At 41.6% G+C, this 13,024-nt stretch overlaps 1 protein-coding gene across 1 annotated transcript in view; it reads left to right on the forward strand.

Moving 5' to 3' along the window:
* The window catches only part of ABTB3 (ankyrin repeat and BTB domain containing 3), a 329,205-nt gene that overhangs the window by 62,558 nt on the left and 253,623 nt on the right, over window positions 1-13,024 (forward strand).

Consider the following 13,024-nt stretch of genomic DNA (forward strand, 5'->3'; position numbering starts at 1 on the left):
CACAAATGCACCCCCACTACATACACACATTCTCAAACACCATACATGCTTGCCCTTATGCACAAACACACTCCTATAAACACACACTCCTACCTCCCCACCGCGCTCACACGCCCATTCTCACTCACACGCAAACACACACAGGTGGAGAGTTTCTACTTTCTCATTTATATCCAAGTTTGTTTTGTTTTTTGAGGCAATTGGGGTTAAGTGACTTGCCCAGGGTCACACAGCTAGGAAGTGTTAAGTGCCTGAGAACAGATTTGAACTCGTGTCCTCCTGACTTCAGGGCCGGTGCTCTATCCCAGGTCTTTTCTTCCAGGTTAATGTAAGCTCCTTAAGGACGGGTCACACTTTATTTTTTACTTTATATGCTCAGCAATTGGCCTGTTCCTGGTATGTAGTGAGAGTTTTAATAATGCTTATTGAATTGAACCAAATCTAGGCTTTTCCTCCCCAAAGCATGAATCCCACGTGTTGTATTCCTTTCTTACTGTGAGTCTTTGGGACCCTTTCCCCCTCAGAAGCATTTATTAAGCACCTACTTTATGCTGACAGCTTAGATTTGAGGACACTTTCCTCTCAAAATTGCTCAGCCTTTATTAAGCGCCTACTCTATGCTGACAGCTGAGTTTTAGAGCTAGGAGGAACCATGTAAAGTGTTTAATTGTTTTATGTATCAGTGAGGAAACTTCAGCCCAGCTTAGGGGAAAGGACTTATCCAAGATCACACAGTGCCCATGGCAGAACTGGTCCTCAGCCTCGGGGCCCCTGATTTTTCCAGGCTGTTTTGCAACTGATGTTGCACTCACTTAAATTGCTCCTTTTTCAGATTTTTCTTTCTCCAAAACACCTCTGAGCCTATGCTGATGTTTGACTGAAAACCCCCAGATAGTCCCAGATAAAGCCGCAAGTCAAATTCAGAACCTTTGACCTCACAGCCAAGGACGGCTCTCCTGTTAGAACAGTAGTTCCCAAAGCAGGGTCTGGGAGCCCTGGGGGATCCCTGAGATCCTTTCAGTAGATCTTTGAGGTTAAAACTGTTTTAAGTTTTGATCGATATAAACCACATAAAATTATATATATACATATGTGTGTGAATAAATATTGATTGCTAGAAACTGCATAAACAAAATATATAGATAAATATACCTAAAATATATAGGTAAATATATATGTAAATACTGATTGCTATAAACTACATAAACAAAATATATAAATATATCTAGAATATATTGATAAATATATATGTAAATATTGATCAATAGAAACTGCACAAAGAAAAGCTTTTGTGAGAGTTCTTTATAATTGACTGGTAAGAGGTTCTAAGACCAAAAAGTTTGAGAAGTGCCGCATTAAACTGTGTTGCCTTCTGGATACCTTGGTAGGTGAGACATAGAGACACAAATGAAACAGCCTCTGCCCTTGGGGAACTTCCTTTCTTCTTGGCCTTTTCTAGGCCTCAGTTTCCTAATTTGTCAAATGAGGAGGTTGGGCTTGATTAGAAGGTAAGCAGAGGTAGAGGCTATTCCATTTTTGCCTTTGTATCCTCAACTACAATGGAATATAGTAGGTGCTTAATAAATGCTCAGCTAATTGATGAATAAATAGGTCAAATGAATAATAGCTAAAGTTTAAATGGTGTTGTTTCTTCTGCAAAACAGATGTTTTAGGAATTGTTGTTCGTATTATTTGAATGAAGATGCTTCAGGAATTGTGAACTTATATAAGGGTTGGAGGCATAAATTAGGCTCCCAATCTGCCCTGATTCTAAATTCATCTCTCCCCTCTCCACTAGCTTCTCTTCTTCCCAAACTTTCTGGATATGAGGATATTATTTCTAGAGGGAATTTTTTAAAATAACTTTTTATTGACAGAACCCATGCCAGGGTAATTTTTTACAACATTATCCCTTGCACTCACTTCTGTTCCGATTTTTCCCCTCCCTCCCTCCACCTCCTCCCCCAGATGGCAAGCAGTCCTTTACATGTTAAATAGGTTACAGTATATCCTAGATACAATATATGTGTGCAGAACCGAACAGTTCTCTTGTTACCCAGGGAGAATTGGACTCAGAAGGTAAGAAAAACAAAACTGCAAGCAGTTTATATTCATTTCCCAGTGTTCTTTCTTTGGGTGTAGCTGCTTCTGTCCATCCTTGATCTGAATTAACTCTCTCGAAGAGATCCACTTCCATCAGAATACATCCTCAAACAGTATCGTTGTTGAGGTATATAATGATCTCCTGGTTCTGCTCATTTCACTCAGCATCAGTTCATGTAAGTCTCGCCAGTCCTCTCTGTATTCATCCTGCTGGTCATTCCTTACAGAACAATAATAGGGAATTTTTTTTTAAAGGAAGCACCTATTTAATTATATTTATGCTGTGTCGTTTATAATTTTATACAAACTTTTTCCACTCACAACCCCTTTTTGTTCAAGAAATTTTTATGCACTGCTGAGTATTCAGGTATATAAATAGATACACAAATCAAACATTTACTGATAATAAATCATAATTTTGCAACCTCCACATTCAGTTATGTGACCCCAAGTGAATTTGTGGCCTACAGTTTAAGAAGCTTTGTTCTACAGGATAAACCAAAACTTTTAGTCCATTTTTAATCTAGTATGGACATTCTCATATACTTTACATATTGTATCTCATTCTAATCTCATCTAACAACATAAGGATTATGAGCCCCATTTTTCAGTTGAAGAAACCGAGATTCAGAGGCATTGAGTAGCTTGCCCAGGTTCACAGAATAAGTGTTTGGGGTCAGGATCTGAACGTCTGGGTTTCTACGCCATCCTACTTAATTGCCTATTAATATTATATACTTAGCATCCATTGATCAAGAAAATGCAAGGCTGACTATGGACCAGCAGCTTGAATGGTCTCAATGGACTGGACATCCTAAATTTGAATCTTGATTCTGCCATACAAAGTGTATGACTCTCCTTCCGTTTGCCTCAGTTTCCTCATCTGTGAAATAAGAAGACTAGATACTTCCAAGGTGAAAATCTGTGATCCTCTGTCAGTCGAGGACTTCCAAATTAATAACGTGATTTCCACTTTCCCTCCTGATTTACTAATTCTATCGATCTTCTCCCCCGCAAGAATTTATAGATTCAGAGGATCAGGAACAAATAAATGTCCCTGATTATTTGATTCCTATCCCCGTGTTTCCAGATTAAAGGGGAGACTTAAGCTGCTTCAAGAGAATGAAGAAGGGGAAGTTTTTTGCTATTTGACTTTCCTCACTAATGCTTTTGAAAGATGGCGACTATTCTCTGAACAAATACATTATGGTTTTCATTACTCTCGGAAATATCTGCATAATTATCTCTGATTGGCGAGGCCCCCGGTCCTTTGTCTGCATTTTTTAAACTAGTAAACCTGATAAAGGCCACACGTGGAAATGCACTGGTACCCATGAATGGTGGCGGCAGCTGAGTCTGGAATAATATGAGAGGTTGGGGAGAGGTTCATAGATTTCTGTGGGCTTACGATTTAACCCAGTTCCAGAATGGAAGTGATGGAGAGACTTTAGGGAGCGTAAGCTCTTAGTGAGCCAGTGCCTGGAACACAATAGGACCTTGTTGATTGACTTGGGCCAAAAGGAGAGAGACACATAGTGTTAGCTTGGAGTCAGAAGGATGTTCTTCAGAATCCCGCCCTTTATTAGTTGCAGTGACCATGGGCAAGCCCAAACACTCAAATGGAACTAAAAATTATCATTATCCTCATAGTATTCGTTCCACAAGATTGTATAAAGTTGAAATGAGATTATCTGAGCCAGATGCTTTGTAATTTCCTCCCTCCCCAGTAGAAGGTAAGGTCCTTAAGGCGGGTTGGGGGGGGGGGAGGAGGGACTATTTTTAATCATTTTTGAGCAGCTATACAGTATCTGTACATAGTAGGTCCTTAATGAGTGCTTGCTTAGTTGAGTAGGTTAGGGGTGGAGAGAGAAAATAAGCATTTATAAGCACCTACTATGTGCCTGTGCTAAGCACTTTCTGCTTCATTCAATTCTCATAGCAACCTTGTGATGTAGATGCTATTATTATCCCCATTTTATAGTGGAGAAAACTGAGGCAATAAAGGTTGCTCAGGGTCACCCAGTGAGCAAATATCTGAAGCTGGATTTGAACTCGGATCCTGTGGTTCCAAGGCCTCGGCTCTTGTAGCCAGATCACATCCCGGCCATCTCTATATTCAAATTAACTACATATCCAACCGTCTTTCCTTTGTATTCCTCTATTTCCCCCTAATTCTTGACCTGTCAGAAATGGGTAGGGGATTGGTGGGCCAACTCCTTGAAGACCCCCAGAAGTGAGGGGCTGGGGAAGGATACGCCGTAATACTTTCCCTGATGTCTTCTCGGGTTGGGCTTGTTGGAGGGAGTTGATTTATGGAAATGGCCCCTCCCTAGGTAGCCCAGAATTAGCAATAAGCAAATTTCAGGCAGATTGGGTAATAACAACAATGTTTCGCATTTGCCTAATGACTTCCCTTTTGAAGGCTCCCAGAGGGTCTGGAGAAATTGAGCTTGGCAGGAGATCATACATTCATTCAACAAACAGTTAATGATTGTCATTGATATGGAAGGCAAGGCGCCAGGCAGGTGAGGGAAGGAAGTAAACATAAACTGACACAGCTATGGGGCTTTATGGTTGCAGAAGCCTTCCCTGTGTTGTTTTCTTTGATTATAACAATCGTGTGAAGTAGGCGGTACCACGGTCGATGTTTTGTTTTGGTTTTTTGAGAGCCAGGGTTAGGGGGTGGACAGAGAGAAGGTAGTGATCTTCAGATCAAGACTCTTACAATGAATGAATCACCAACCATGTTAAAGCACCTACTATGTGCTAGGCATTGGGCTGAAGGGAAGGATGGGATACAAAGAACAAGCAAGTCCTATACAAGTCTGGTCTGTACACGGTGCTGATTGGCCTAGCCCTAGCCATCCAAAGACTGGAAAACCAGATCGGCAGGAGGGCAGGGAGTTTCCACACTGGAATTCTCCTTTCCCCACACCCCAAAATTCACAGGCCTAGAGCAGACTGCATCCCTGTCCCCTCACCCTCCCACAAAATCCCTTGGAGACTGAGACAATTCTGGGACACATCCAAAGTCACTGTTGTTCCTTGGTCTGTATCTCATGGGGACATCCACCATGGTCCAGTGGAAAGAGAACCATATTTTTGCCATCAAATTCTGCCTCAGTTTCCTCATTTCTAAAATCAAGACCTCTTCCCACTTTACCTCCGCGATCCTATGACCCTACTTGGGTCACTTGAACAACTCATCTAGGGTCTGTTTCCTCATCTGTGAAATGGGGATACTAAGTGCATCCCCCACTAAAATGAAAACTTAATTAAGGGCAGGAACGATCTAACTTTCAATGCTTGGAATAATCCTTCCTTCTCCTTCTCTCTGTTTCTCTCTCTCTCTTTTCCTTTCTTTCTCTGTCTTTCTGTCTCCTTTCACACTCACAAAGAACTTTGCAATTTTTAAAATGTTATGTGTTAGTTATTATTATTTTTGTTGTTATTATCTACGACGCCATGAATGTCCACATTGTACCTCTAAGGGCAGGAGGGTCTTGCCAGGGCTCCTTTGGAATTTAATCGGAGGTCAGAAAACCTGCTGTTCTTTTGGGACACTGGATGTGGGGATGTTGATTTTAAATATCATCTTTAGAAAAGAAGGAAAGGGCGGGGGTGGGGGAAGAGAGAACTCATTATTCCTTTATATTTCCTTCAACTGAGGCGTGGTACCTTCTGACTCACAGCTGCTGCCTTGACCCCTAGCCTCCAGGTGTTCCTTCAAACATTTCCCATCTCTGACCTTGCCCGGGCCCACCCAGAAGCTTCTGGGCTCATGACATCTGCCAGGATTACTGCACAAAGTAGCAGACTGCTGTGTCAACTCTCCCAAATTTCCCCCCAAGCCATCGGGGCTGTGTTTGAAATCTCGTGAGAACTGGGTCACGTCCTGAGACTTCTGGTATTTCCTGCTCCTGACTGCAGACAAAAGCTCTTTGGGGACAATCTCTCTCCTGCCCAGGTCATTGTCCTGCTAGCTCTGTGGATCTTAGAACTTGGAGAGAAAAGCATCCCAGAGATCAAATGAAATTCTCTCAGACAGAGAACTGGGAAGGAGCTCAGAAGCCATCTTAGCTCATCCCCTCATTTTACAGTTAGGGAAACAGAGGTGTGGTGTGCAACTCAAAGCCATCTCTATTGAAGGCTTTTCCTGATCCTCCACCACCAACTAGTGCCAAGACAGGAGTTCTTAATAATTTCATGGAACCGTTGGGCAGTCCGGTGAAGCCTGTGGTCCCTTTCCCAGAATACTATCTTTAAATGCATCAAATAAAATACATAGGATGACAGAAGAAATCCAGAATGTTGGAATACAGTTCTCAAAATAGTTTTCAAAAATTAAATTCACAAATCCCCGGCTTAAGAATCCATACTCTGCAGTTACCAGCCATTTACTCTGCAAGGATTGTGTTTATATTCATAGCATCTCCTCCACAGAATGTAAGCTTCTTGAATCAGAAATATTTTTTTCTTTTGTTGTTGTTGTTGTATCCTTAGTGCTTTGTATACAGTAGGCACTTAAATGCTCATTACTTGATTGATTAATTGAAAGATTGTCTCATTTATCCTCCAAAGGGAATCCATCCACCATGGACCTTCGATTAGGTTTCTGGACATTAATACCATTGGCGATATGCCAATGGACGTGGTCTACTTTCATTTCTGCCCTTCAATTTCTTTGATGATATCCTTGTTCTGCTTCTCTTTTACAATTCATGGTTAGTAATGTGTTAGAGCCTTCTCATATCCACCATTTATTGATCCTCCCTAAGAAAAAACAGACCCTTATCTTTTCATTAATTTGCATTTGATCACAGAGATTTAAGTATCTGAGGCAGGACTTGAATCCAGGACCGCTGAAAGAATTGAGGATATTTAGACTGGAGTAGAGAAGACAGGAGAACTTGAAGATTGTATGCAAGTATTTGGAAAAGGTCTTAGACTTTTGGTCCTTGGAGGACAGAAACGGGAAGAAGCAGGGCACAAATGGAGGTTTCATTCCAGAAATCTTCCTCGCCATTGGAGCTATCCCATAGCGGAATGGTGAGTTCTTCCTCCTCGGTGACTTTCAAGCAGTTGACCCATTGCCGGGGATGCTGGACCTGCCTCAGTGTTGCCTTTTGGGAGATCTGTGATTTTGCAAACACATCTTTTGCCTCTTAAGTCAAATAACTCAATAAGGAAAAGTTTTGCAAACTTACGATACTGTATAAATTTGTTGTTTTTATTGCTGAATTTTTCACTTGTGCCTGACTCTGTGACCCCATTTGGGATTCTCTTAGCAGAGATACTGGAGTGGTTTGCCATTTTTTTTTCCAGATGATTTTATACATGAGGAAACTGAGGCAAACGGGGTTAAGTGACTTGTTCAGTGCAACACAGGTAGTTAATACTTCAGGCGAAATTTGAATATGTGACTCCAGGCCTGGAACTTTATGCACAATGGTACTTCTTAGCTGTCCAATGAGCTAGCATCATTATCCCTAGTATGAACTCTGTCTATATTTCTCCTGCAGAGGTTCATTTTTATATTTGTGAGGTTTTGGGGGTGGTGTTGGGAGGCAATAGGGGTTAAGTGACTTGCCCAGGGTCACACAGCCAGGAAGTGTTAAGTATCTGAGACCGGATTTGAACTCAGGTCCTCCTGATTTCAGGGCTGGTGCTCTATCCACTGTGCCACCTAACTGCCCCTATTTGTGAGTTAAACAAAAACAGTTTACAATGTATTTTGGAGGGCATTCGGATTTGAATCCTATGTCCTTCTGTATGACTGAATAATTCATTTAATTCAGTAAACATGTATTGGCCGCTAGGTGGCGCCATAGTGGATAGAGCACTGGACCAGGAGTTCAAATGCAGCCTCAGATATTTACTAGTTGTGTGATCTGGGGCAAGTCACTTAACTCTATTTGCCTCAGTTTCTTCATCTGTAAAATGAGCTGGAGAAGGAAATGGCAAACCATTCTAGATCTCTGCCAAGAAAACCCCAAATGGAGTTTTGGGCACAACTGAAATGACTCAATAGCAACAACAGACATTTATTGAATATCTGCTATGTGCCAGGCCCTGTGTTAAATGTGGATTCAAATAAAAAATGAATAATGCAATTTACCTCTGATTTTTTTTTCTATAAAAGGAGGGAATTGAATACGATGAGCTGAAAAATACTTCAAGCTCCACAATCTGAGATTGTGCGACTCAGTTTCCTCAACACAGAGACTTTCAGCAGCCAGCTAGGCAATGGGTCTTGTCTTCTTTGGTTTTATTGTATGTCTGTTATCTCAACCAGCTCTGGAAGTACAGTACACAGGACCATCTCCAGAGCTAGTATGGCAGCTGTCTATGCATCAAGGTCAACCAAGGATCAAGACCAGGTCTACAGGCTAGTTAGTCAAGAATGGGACCAAGTTCATCCCTGTAAGCTGTGATGGTCATATGAAGCTAGATAAGATGAGAAAATCAGCATTTTAGAGTTAGAACTTAGTTGGAAAGAACCCCTTGAACCTTCCCAATAATGGGTTTTCTGGAGGAAAAGAACATTAGATTTGGAATTTGAAAATCTGGGTCCGAATCCCTGTTCTGTACTCACTTCCTGTGACATTGGGTCACTCGTGTCACTGAGCTTCAATTTCTTTCTCTGTAAGTTGGGACTTTGGAAATGAATGAACTGACTCCTCCCGGCTCTGGACTTACAATCCAGAGCCATGAGCCGATGACTAGCTGATTTCCGAAGGGCTTGCTAGTTCCTGTGGATATCATGATCTCATTCTCTTCTGAGTCAGCCCCTTCTATTATTGGACAGCTCTCATTGTTAGAAGTCTGTCCCTGTGCTAGGCTATGATCTGTCTCTCAAGGGAAGATTTCTGTATTGAGGAATTCAGGAATTCTGAATTCCCCCATTCAAATAGATTCTCCTTGAAGGCAGATACTTTATTGACTTTTTTTTGTATCCCAAGAGTTTAGGGCAGTGTGATTTAATGTCTTGCTCTTCACGATCCCATTTGGGTGAGTTTTCTTGGCTGTTTTTCCTTCTCCAGATCAATTTATAGATGAGGAAACTGAGGCAAACAGAGTTAAGTGACTCGCCCAAGGTCACAGCTAGTAAGTATCTGAGGCCAGATTTGAACTCAGGGAGAGTAGAATTATTAACTTCAGGACTTATATTTAACTGTCCTGCTTAATAAATACTAATTGACTCATTAACTGACTAGCCTATAAAGCATCATCGTTTGCATTTTTCTTATTTTCCCATGGCTTTTACTCCAGAAGGTAGCCTTGAATAAGAACACTAGTTCTTTTTTAAAAAGTTATATTTTAATAGTATTTTTTTTTCTAAAAAGCACTGAAAAGTAAAGAAGTAGAGGGGCTAACCATATCCAGGCAGGGTCATTCAGAGAAAGGGCCAGGCCTGTGCTTTTGCCACAGGATTTGGTAAGGGAGTGGTCATCGCTGCTCAGGCTAATCTTTGATTTTGTTTCTGTATCCCTGGTGCTTAAACTCAGCACATTGTAAAGTTTAATAATTAATCTTTCATTAATTCATTCATTCACTCACTTATTCATTCATTCATTCATTCAGGAACAAAGATCCTAGGATCATAAGCTAATAGCTGCAGACATAAAAGGGATCTTCAAGGCCATTGAAAACAACCCTTTCATTTTATAAAAAAAGAACATTAGGACACAAAGTAATTTGCTTGAGTTCACGCAGCCAGCATCTGGGGCATGATTTTAATCCTAATCTTTCTGAACTGTGGGTCCAGTGCCCTATCTCCTCTACCAGAAATCTGATTTCTTCCTCAGATAGGTAGTAAGTGTCAGAGGTAGGATTGGAACCCCAAATCTCTAATTCTAGAACCAGTTTTTTTTCTGAAAATTTTATAAAAACAAATGTTAAAAATTGTCTATAATTGGAAAAAGTTAAATACTATTAAAATAAAATAAAAAAAAAGAACTAGTATTTTTATTCAAGGCCTTCTGGAATTTGTAGGATTGTTGATTTGAGTCTGGAAGGGATCTGGCTGACGGCCCAGCTCCTTCATTTTTTACAGGTTAGGAAACTGAGGCAATCAAAGGCTAAATGGCTTAATATCATGTAGGCAAAGCCTGGATTTGAACCACTTCCTCTGACTCCCAATCCACTGTCCCATGTTGCCTGCCATCTTTGTAAAGAGGATTCACAAAACAGACAAAGACCGGGTGACTGGCCTCTAAGGCTCCTTCCAATTCTAGAATTCTGATTCTGGGATTTAGAGCAAAGTCCATGGTTTCTTCCTTACCTCAGTTTCCTCATCTATAAGAACAGTTTCAGTTTGTAGTCTCTAACCGGTGTGTCTCAGAGCACAGCTGGGACTCTAAAGGACCCAGTTTTGTATTACCCACGAGATGAGCCAGAGTCAGGTCCTGATAGGAAGCCACCTGTTCTGAGTGTAAATGATTCCATTTCAGTGGGGCGGGCTTTGTTAGGAGAGGGCGCAATGGGTTATCCTGTATTTGGATCGCTGCGGTCACAGCTTGTTAGCACTGCTCCCACAAAGCAGGCGCAGTGGCCTGGAATCACACGTATGTGAGAGTCACATGTCTGACTTTGAGATCTCTCTATAAAGGGCTTTATGTACATTTATTCTGACCTAAAAGCAGACCATTGAAAAAACAAGTCAATAGATATTCTCACCTGCTTCTTTACAGCTGATAAACATAGGATTCAGGTTTCTGAGCCTCAGTTTTACCATCTGCAAAGTGGATGCAATAATCCTTGCCCCACCAATTTCATAGAGTACCCATGAAAAAAGCAAAGTGCTTTGTAAATCTCAAAGCCTTATGGGAACATGAACTCTGGTTATTTTAATCATTATTTGTAAGGTGAGCATTGGGGGAGCTCTCGGTCCCTTGCTAGCTCAAAATCTTCCTCATTTATGAAACTTTTCTTCCTGGCTCTCTCATCTTCTTGACTGGTGAAGACAGAGTCCTTCTTTGAATGACCTCATTAGAAAAGCCCAGAAGGGTTATTTTTAAAACCAGGGGCCTTATTTCCTCTTTTCAGATTGGAAGCTGTGATCCTCAGCATCCCCTTGCCTCTGGGCTTCCTCCAGGATGCATCTCCTGATGTACCAGAGCAGGGTAAACCACTGCTCCTCTGGCTGCCAACTCAGGGGGTTAGTGCCAGCTCTAAGGCACAGGACAGGATTTGACATTCGACAGGGGATGTGACATTAGATTGGGACTCAGGACCCCCACCTGTAAAATGGGGGTTGGGACCCTGACCCACTTTCCAACCTAGAACCCTAATTGACTTCAAGGAAGAAGGGAAGGAAGGAAGGAAGGAAGGAAGGAAGGAAGAAAAGAAGGAAGGGAGAGAGAGAAGGAAGGAAAGAATGAAAGAAAGAAGAAAGGAAGGAAGGAAGGAAGGAAAGGAGAGAGGGAAGGAAGGAAAAAAGGAAGGTAGGAAGGAAGGAATGGAGAAAAGGAAGAAGGAAGGAAGGAAGGGAGAGATGGAAGGAAGGAAGGAAGGAAGGAAAGGAGAGAGGGAAGGAAGGAAAAAAGGAAGGTAGGAAGGAAGGAATGGAGAAACAAAAAGAAGGAAGGAAGGAGGAAGGGAGAGAGGAAGGAAGGAAGGGAGGGAGGAAGGAAGGAAATATTGAATCTGAGTAAAGTTGTTAGAATTCTGCCTCTGGCACTGGCTGTGAGCCCTCCTAGACTCAGTTTCTCCATCTGTAAAATAAAGCAACTATCTGACTTGCAAGGTCCTTTCCAGTTCTCAATCTATAGTGCTTGGGTCCCATGACTCAGTCCCCGGGAGCAGCCCTGTGCTGGAATTCTGCCTGTCTACCCCCATCCACCTGCCTAATGAACGCTCTGTTCTGGGAAAACTCCAGGCAATCATTTCCACTCTGGCTTCCTCAGGAGCCAAATGGCTCTGACAGAATTTCACCCATTATTTTCCTCAGTCCAAAAATGTCTTTCCACTTTATTCTGTCTTTTATTCTGTTTTTTTTTTTTTTTAAACAGGAAAATAGCACTCCCAGACCACAGAGAAGGTTGTTAATGTGATAAGATAGGGGCTTTTTTTCTCCTTCGGTTCTCTATCCTACCCCCATCTCTGAATTCGGATGCATGGTTATTCCTCCCAGAATCAGCTCACTCATTTGACCTGCTGTGGAGCTGTCTTATCACTCAGCATCATTTGTGGGTGGGATGCTGGGGTGGTCTTGTCCATTAGAAATGTCTTGGAGATAAGTACTGAAAGTAAGGAAGATGAGGAAGGAAAAAAAGAAAGGATAATATGCAGAAGACAATGTGTGTGTGTGTAGGTATATATATATATATATATATACCTACAAACATATATAGCATAACATATATTGTATAACATTAGGGATTATATGTATATATCTTAATTTGTTTATATCAATATATTTGATCTTCTGATTTCATTGATGTAGGTGATGAAACTTACAACTATTTTTAAAAAAATATTAGAAAGAAGTCTGGCTGGGTTTGGGGAAGGGGGCAGCTAGGTGGTGCAGTGGATAGAGCTGAGGGCCTGAGTTCAAATGTGACTTCAGATATGAACTATGTACTCCTGGAAAAGTCACTTAACCCTAATTGACTTCAAGGAAGGAGGGAAGGAAGGAAGGAAGGAAGGAAGGAAGGAAGGAAGGAAGGAAGGAAGGAAGGAAGGAAGGAAGGAAGGAAGGAAGGAAGGAAGGAAAGGAGGAAAGGAAGGAAAGGAAGCAAGAAGGAAGGAAAGAAAGGAGGGAGGAAGGAAAGGAGGGAGGGAGGGAAAGAGGGAGGGAGGAAAGGAAGGGAATATTGAACCCAAGTCCCTTGCGTGCAATACACTATTGTGCCAAAGTAATCCCTTCCAGGTAAGGTAGCTGAATTTGATATGTGGGGAGGAAGATAGGTAACAATGA

The sequence above is a fragment of the Antechinus flavipes genome, chromosome 5, assembly GCF_016432865.1.
Source record: "Antechinus flavipes isolate AdamAnt ecotype Samford, QLD, Australia chromosome 5, AdamAnt_v2, whole genome shotgun sequence".
NCBI classification, from domain to species: domain Eukaryota; kingdom Metazoa; phylum Chordata; class Mammalia; order Dasyuromorphia; family Dasyuridae; genus Antechinus; species Antechinus flavipes.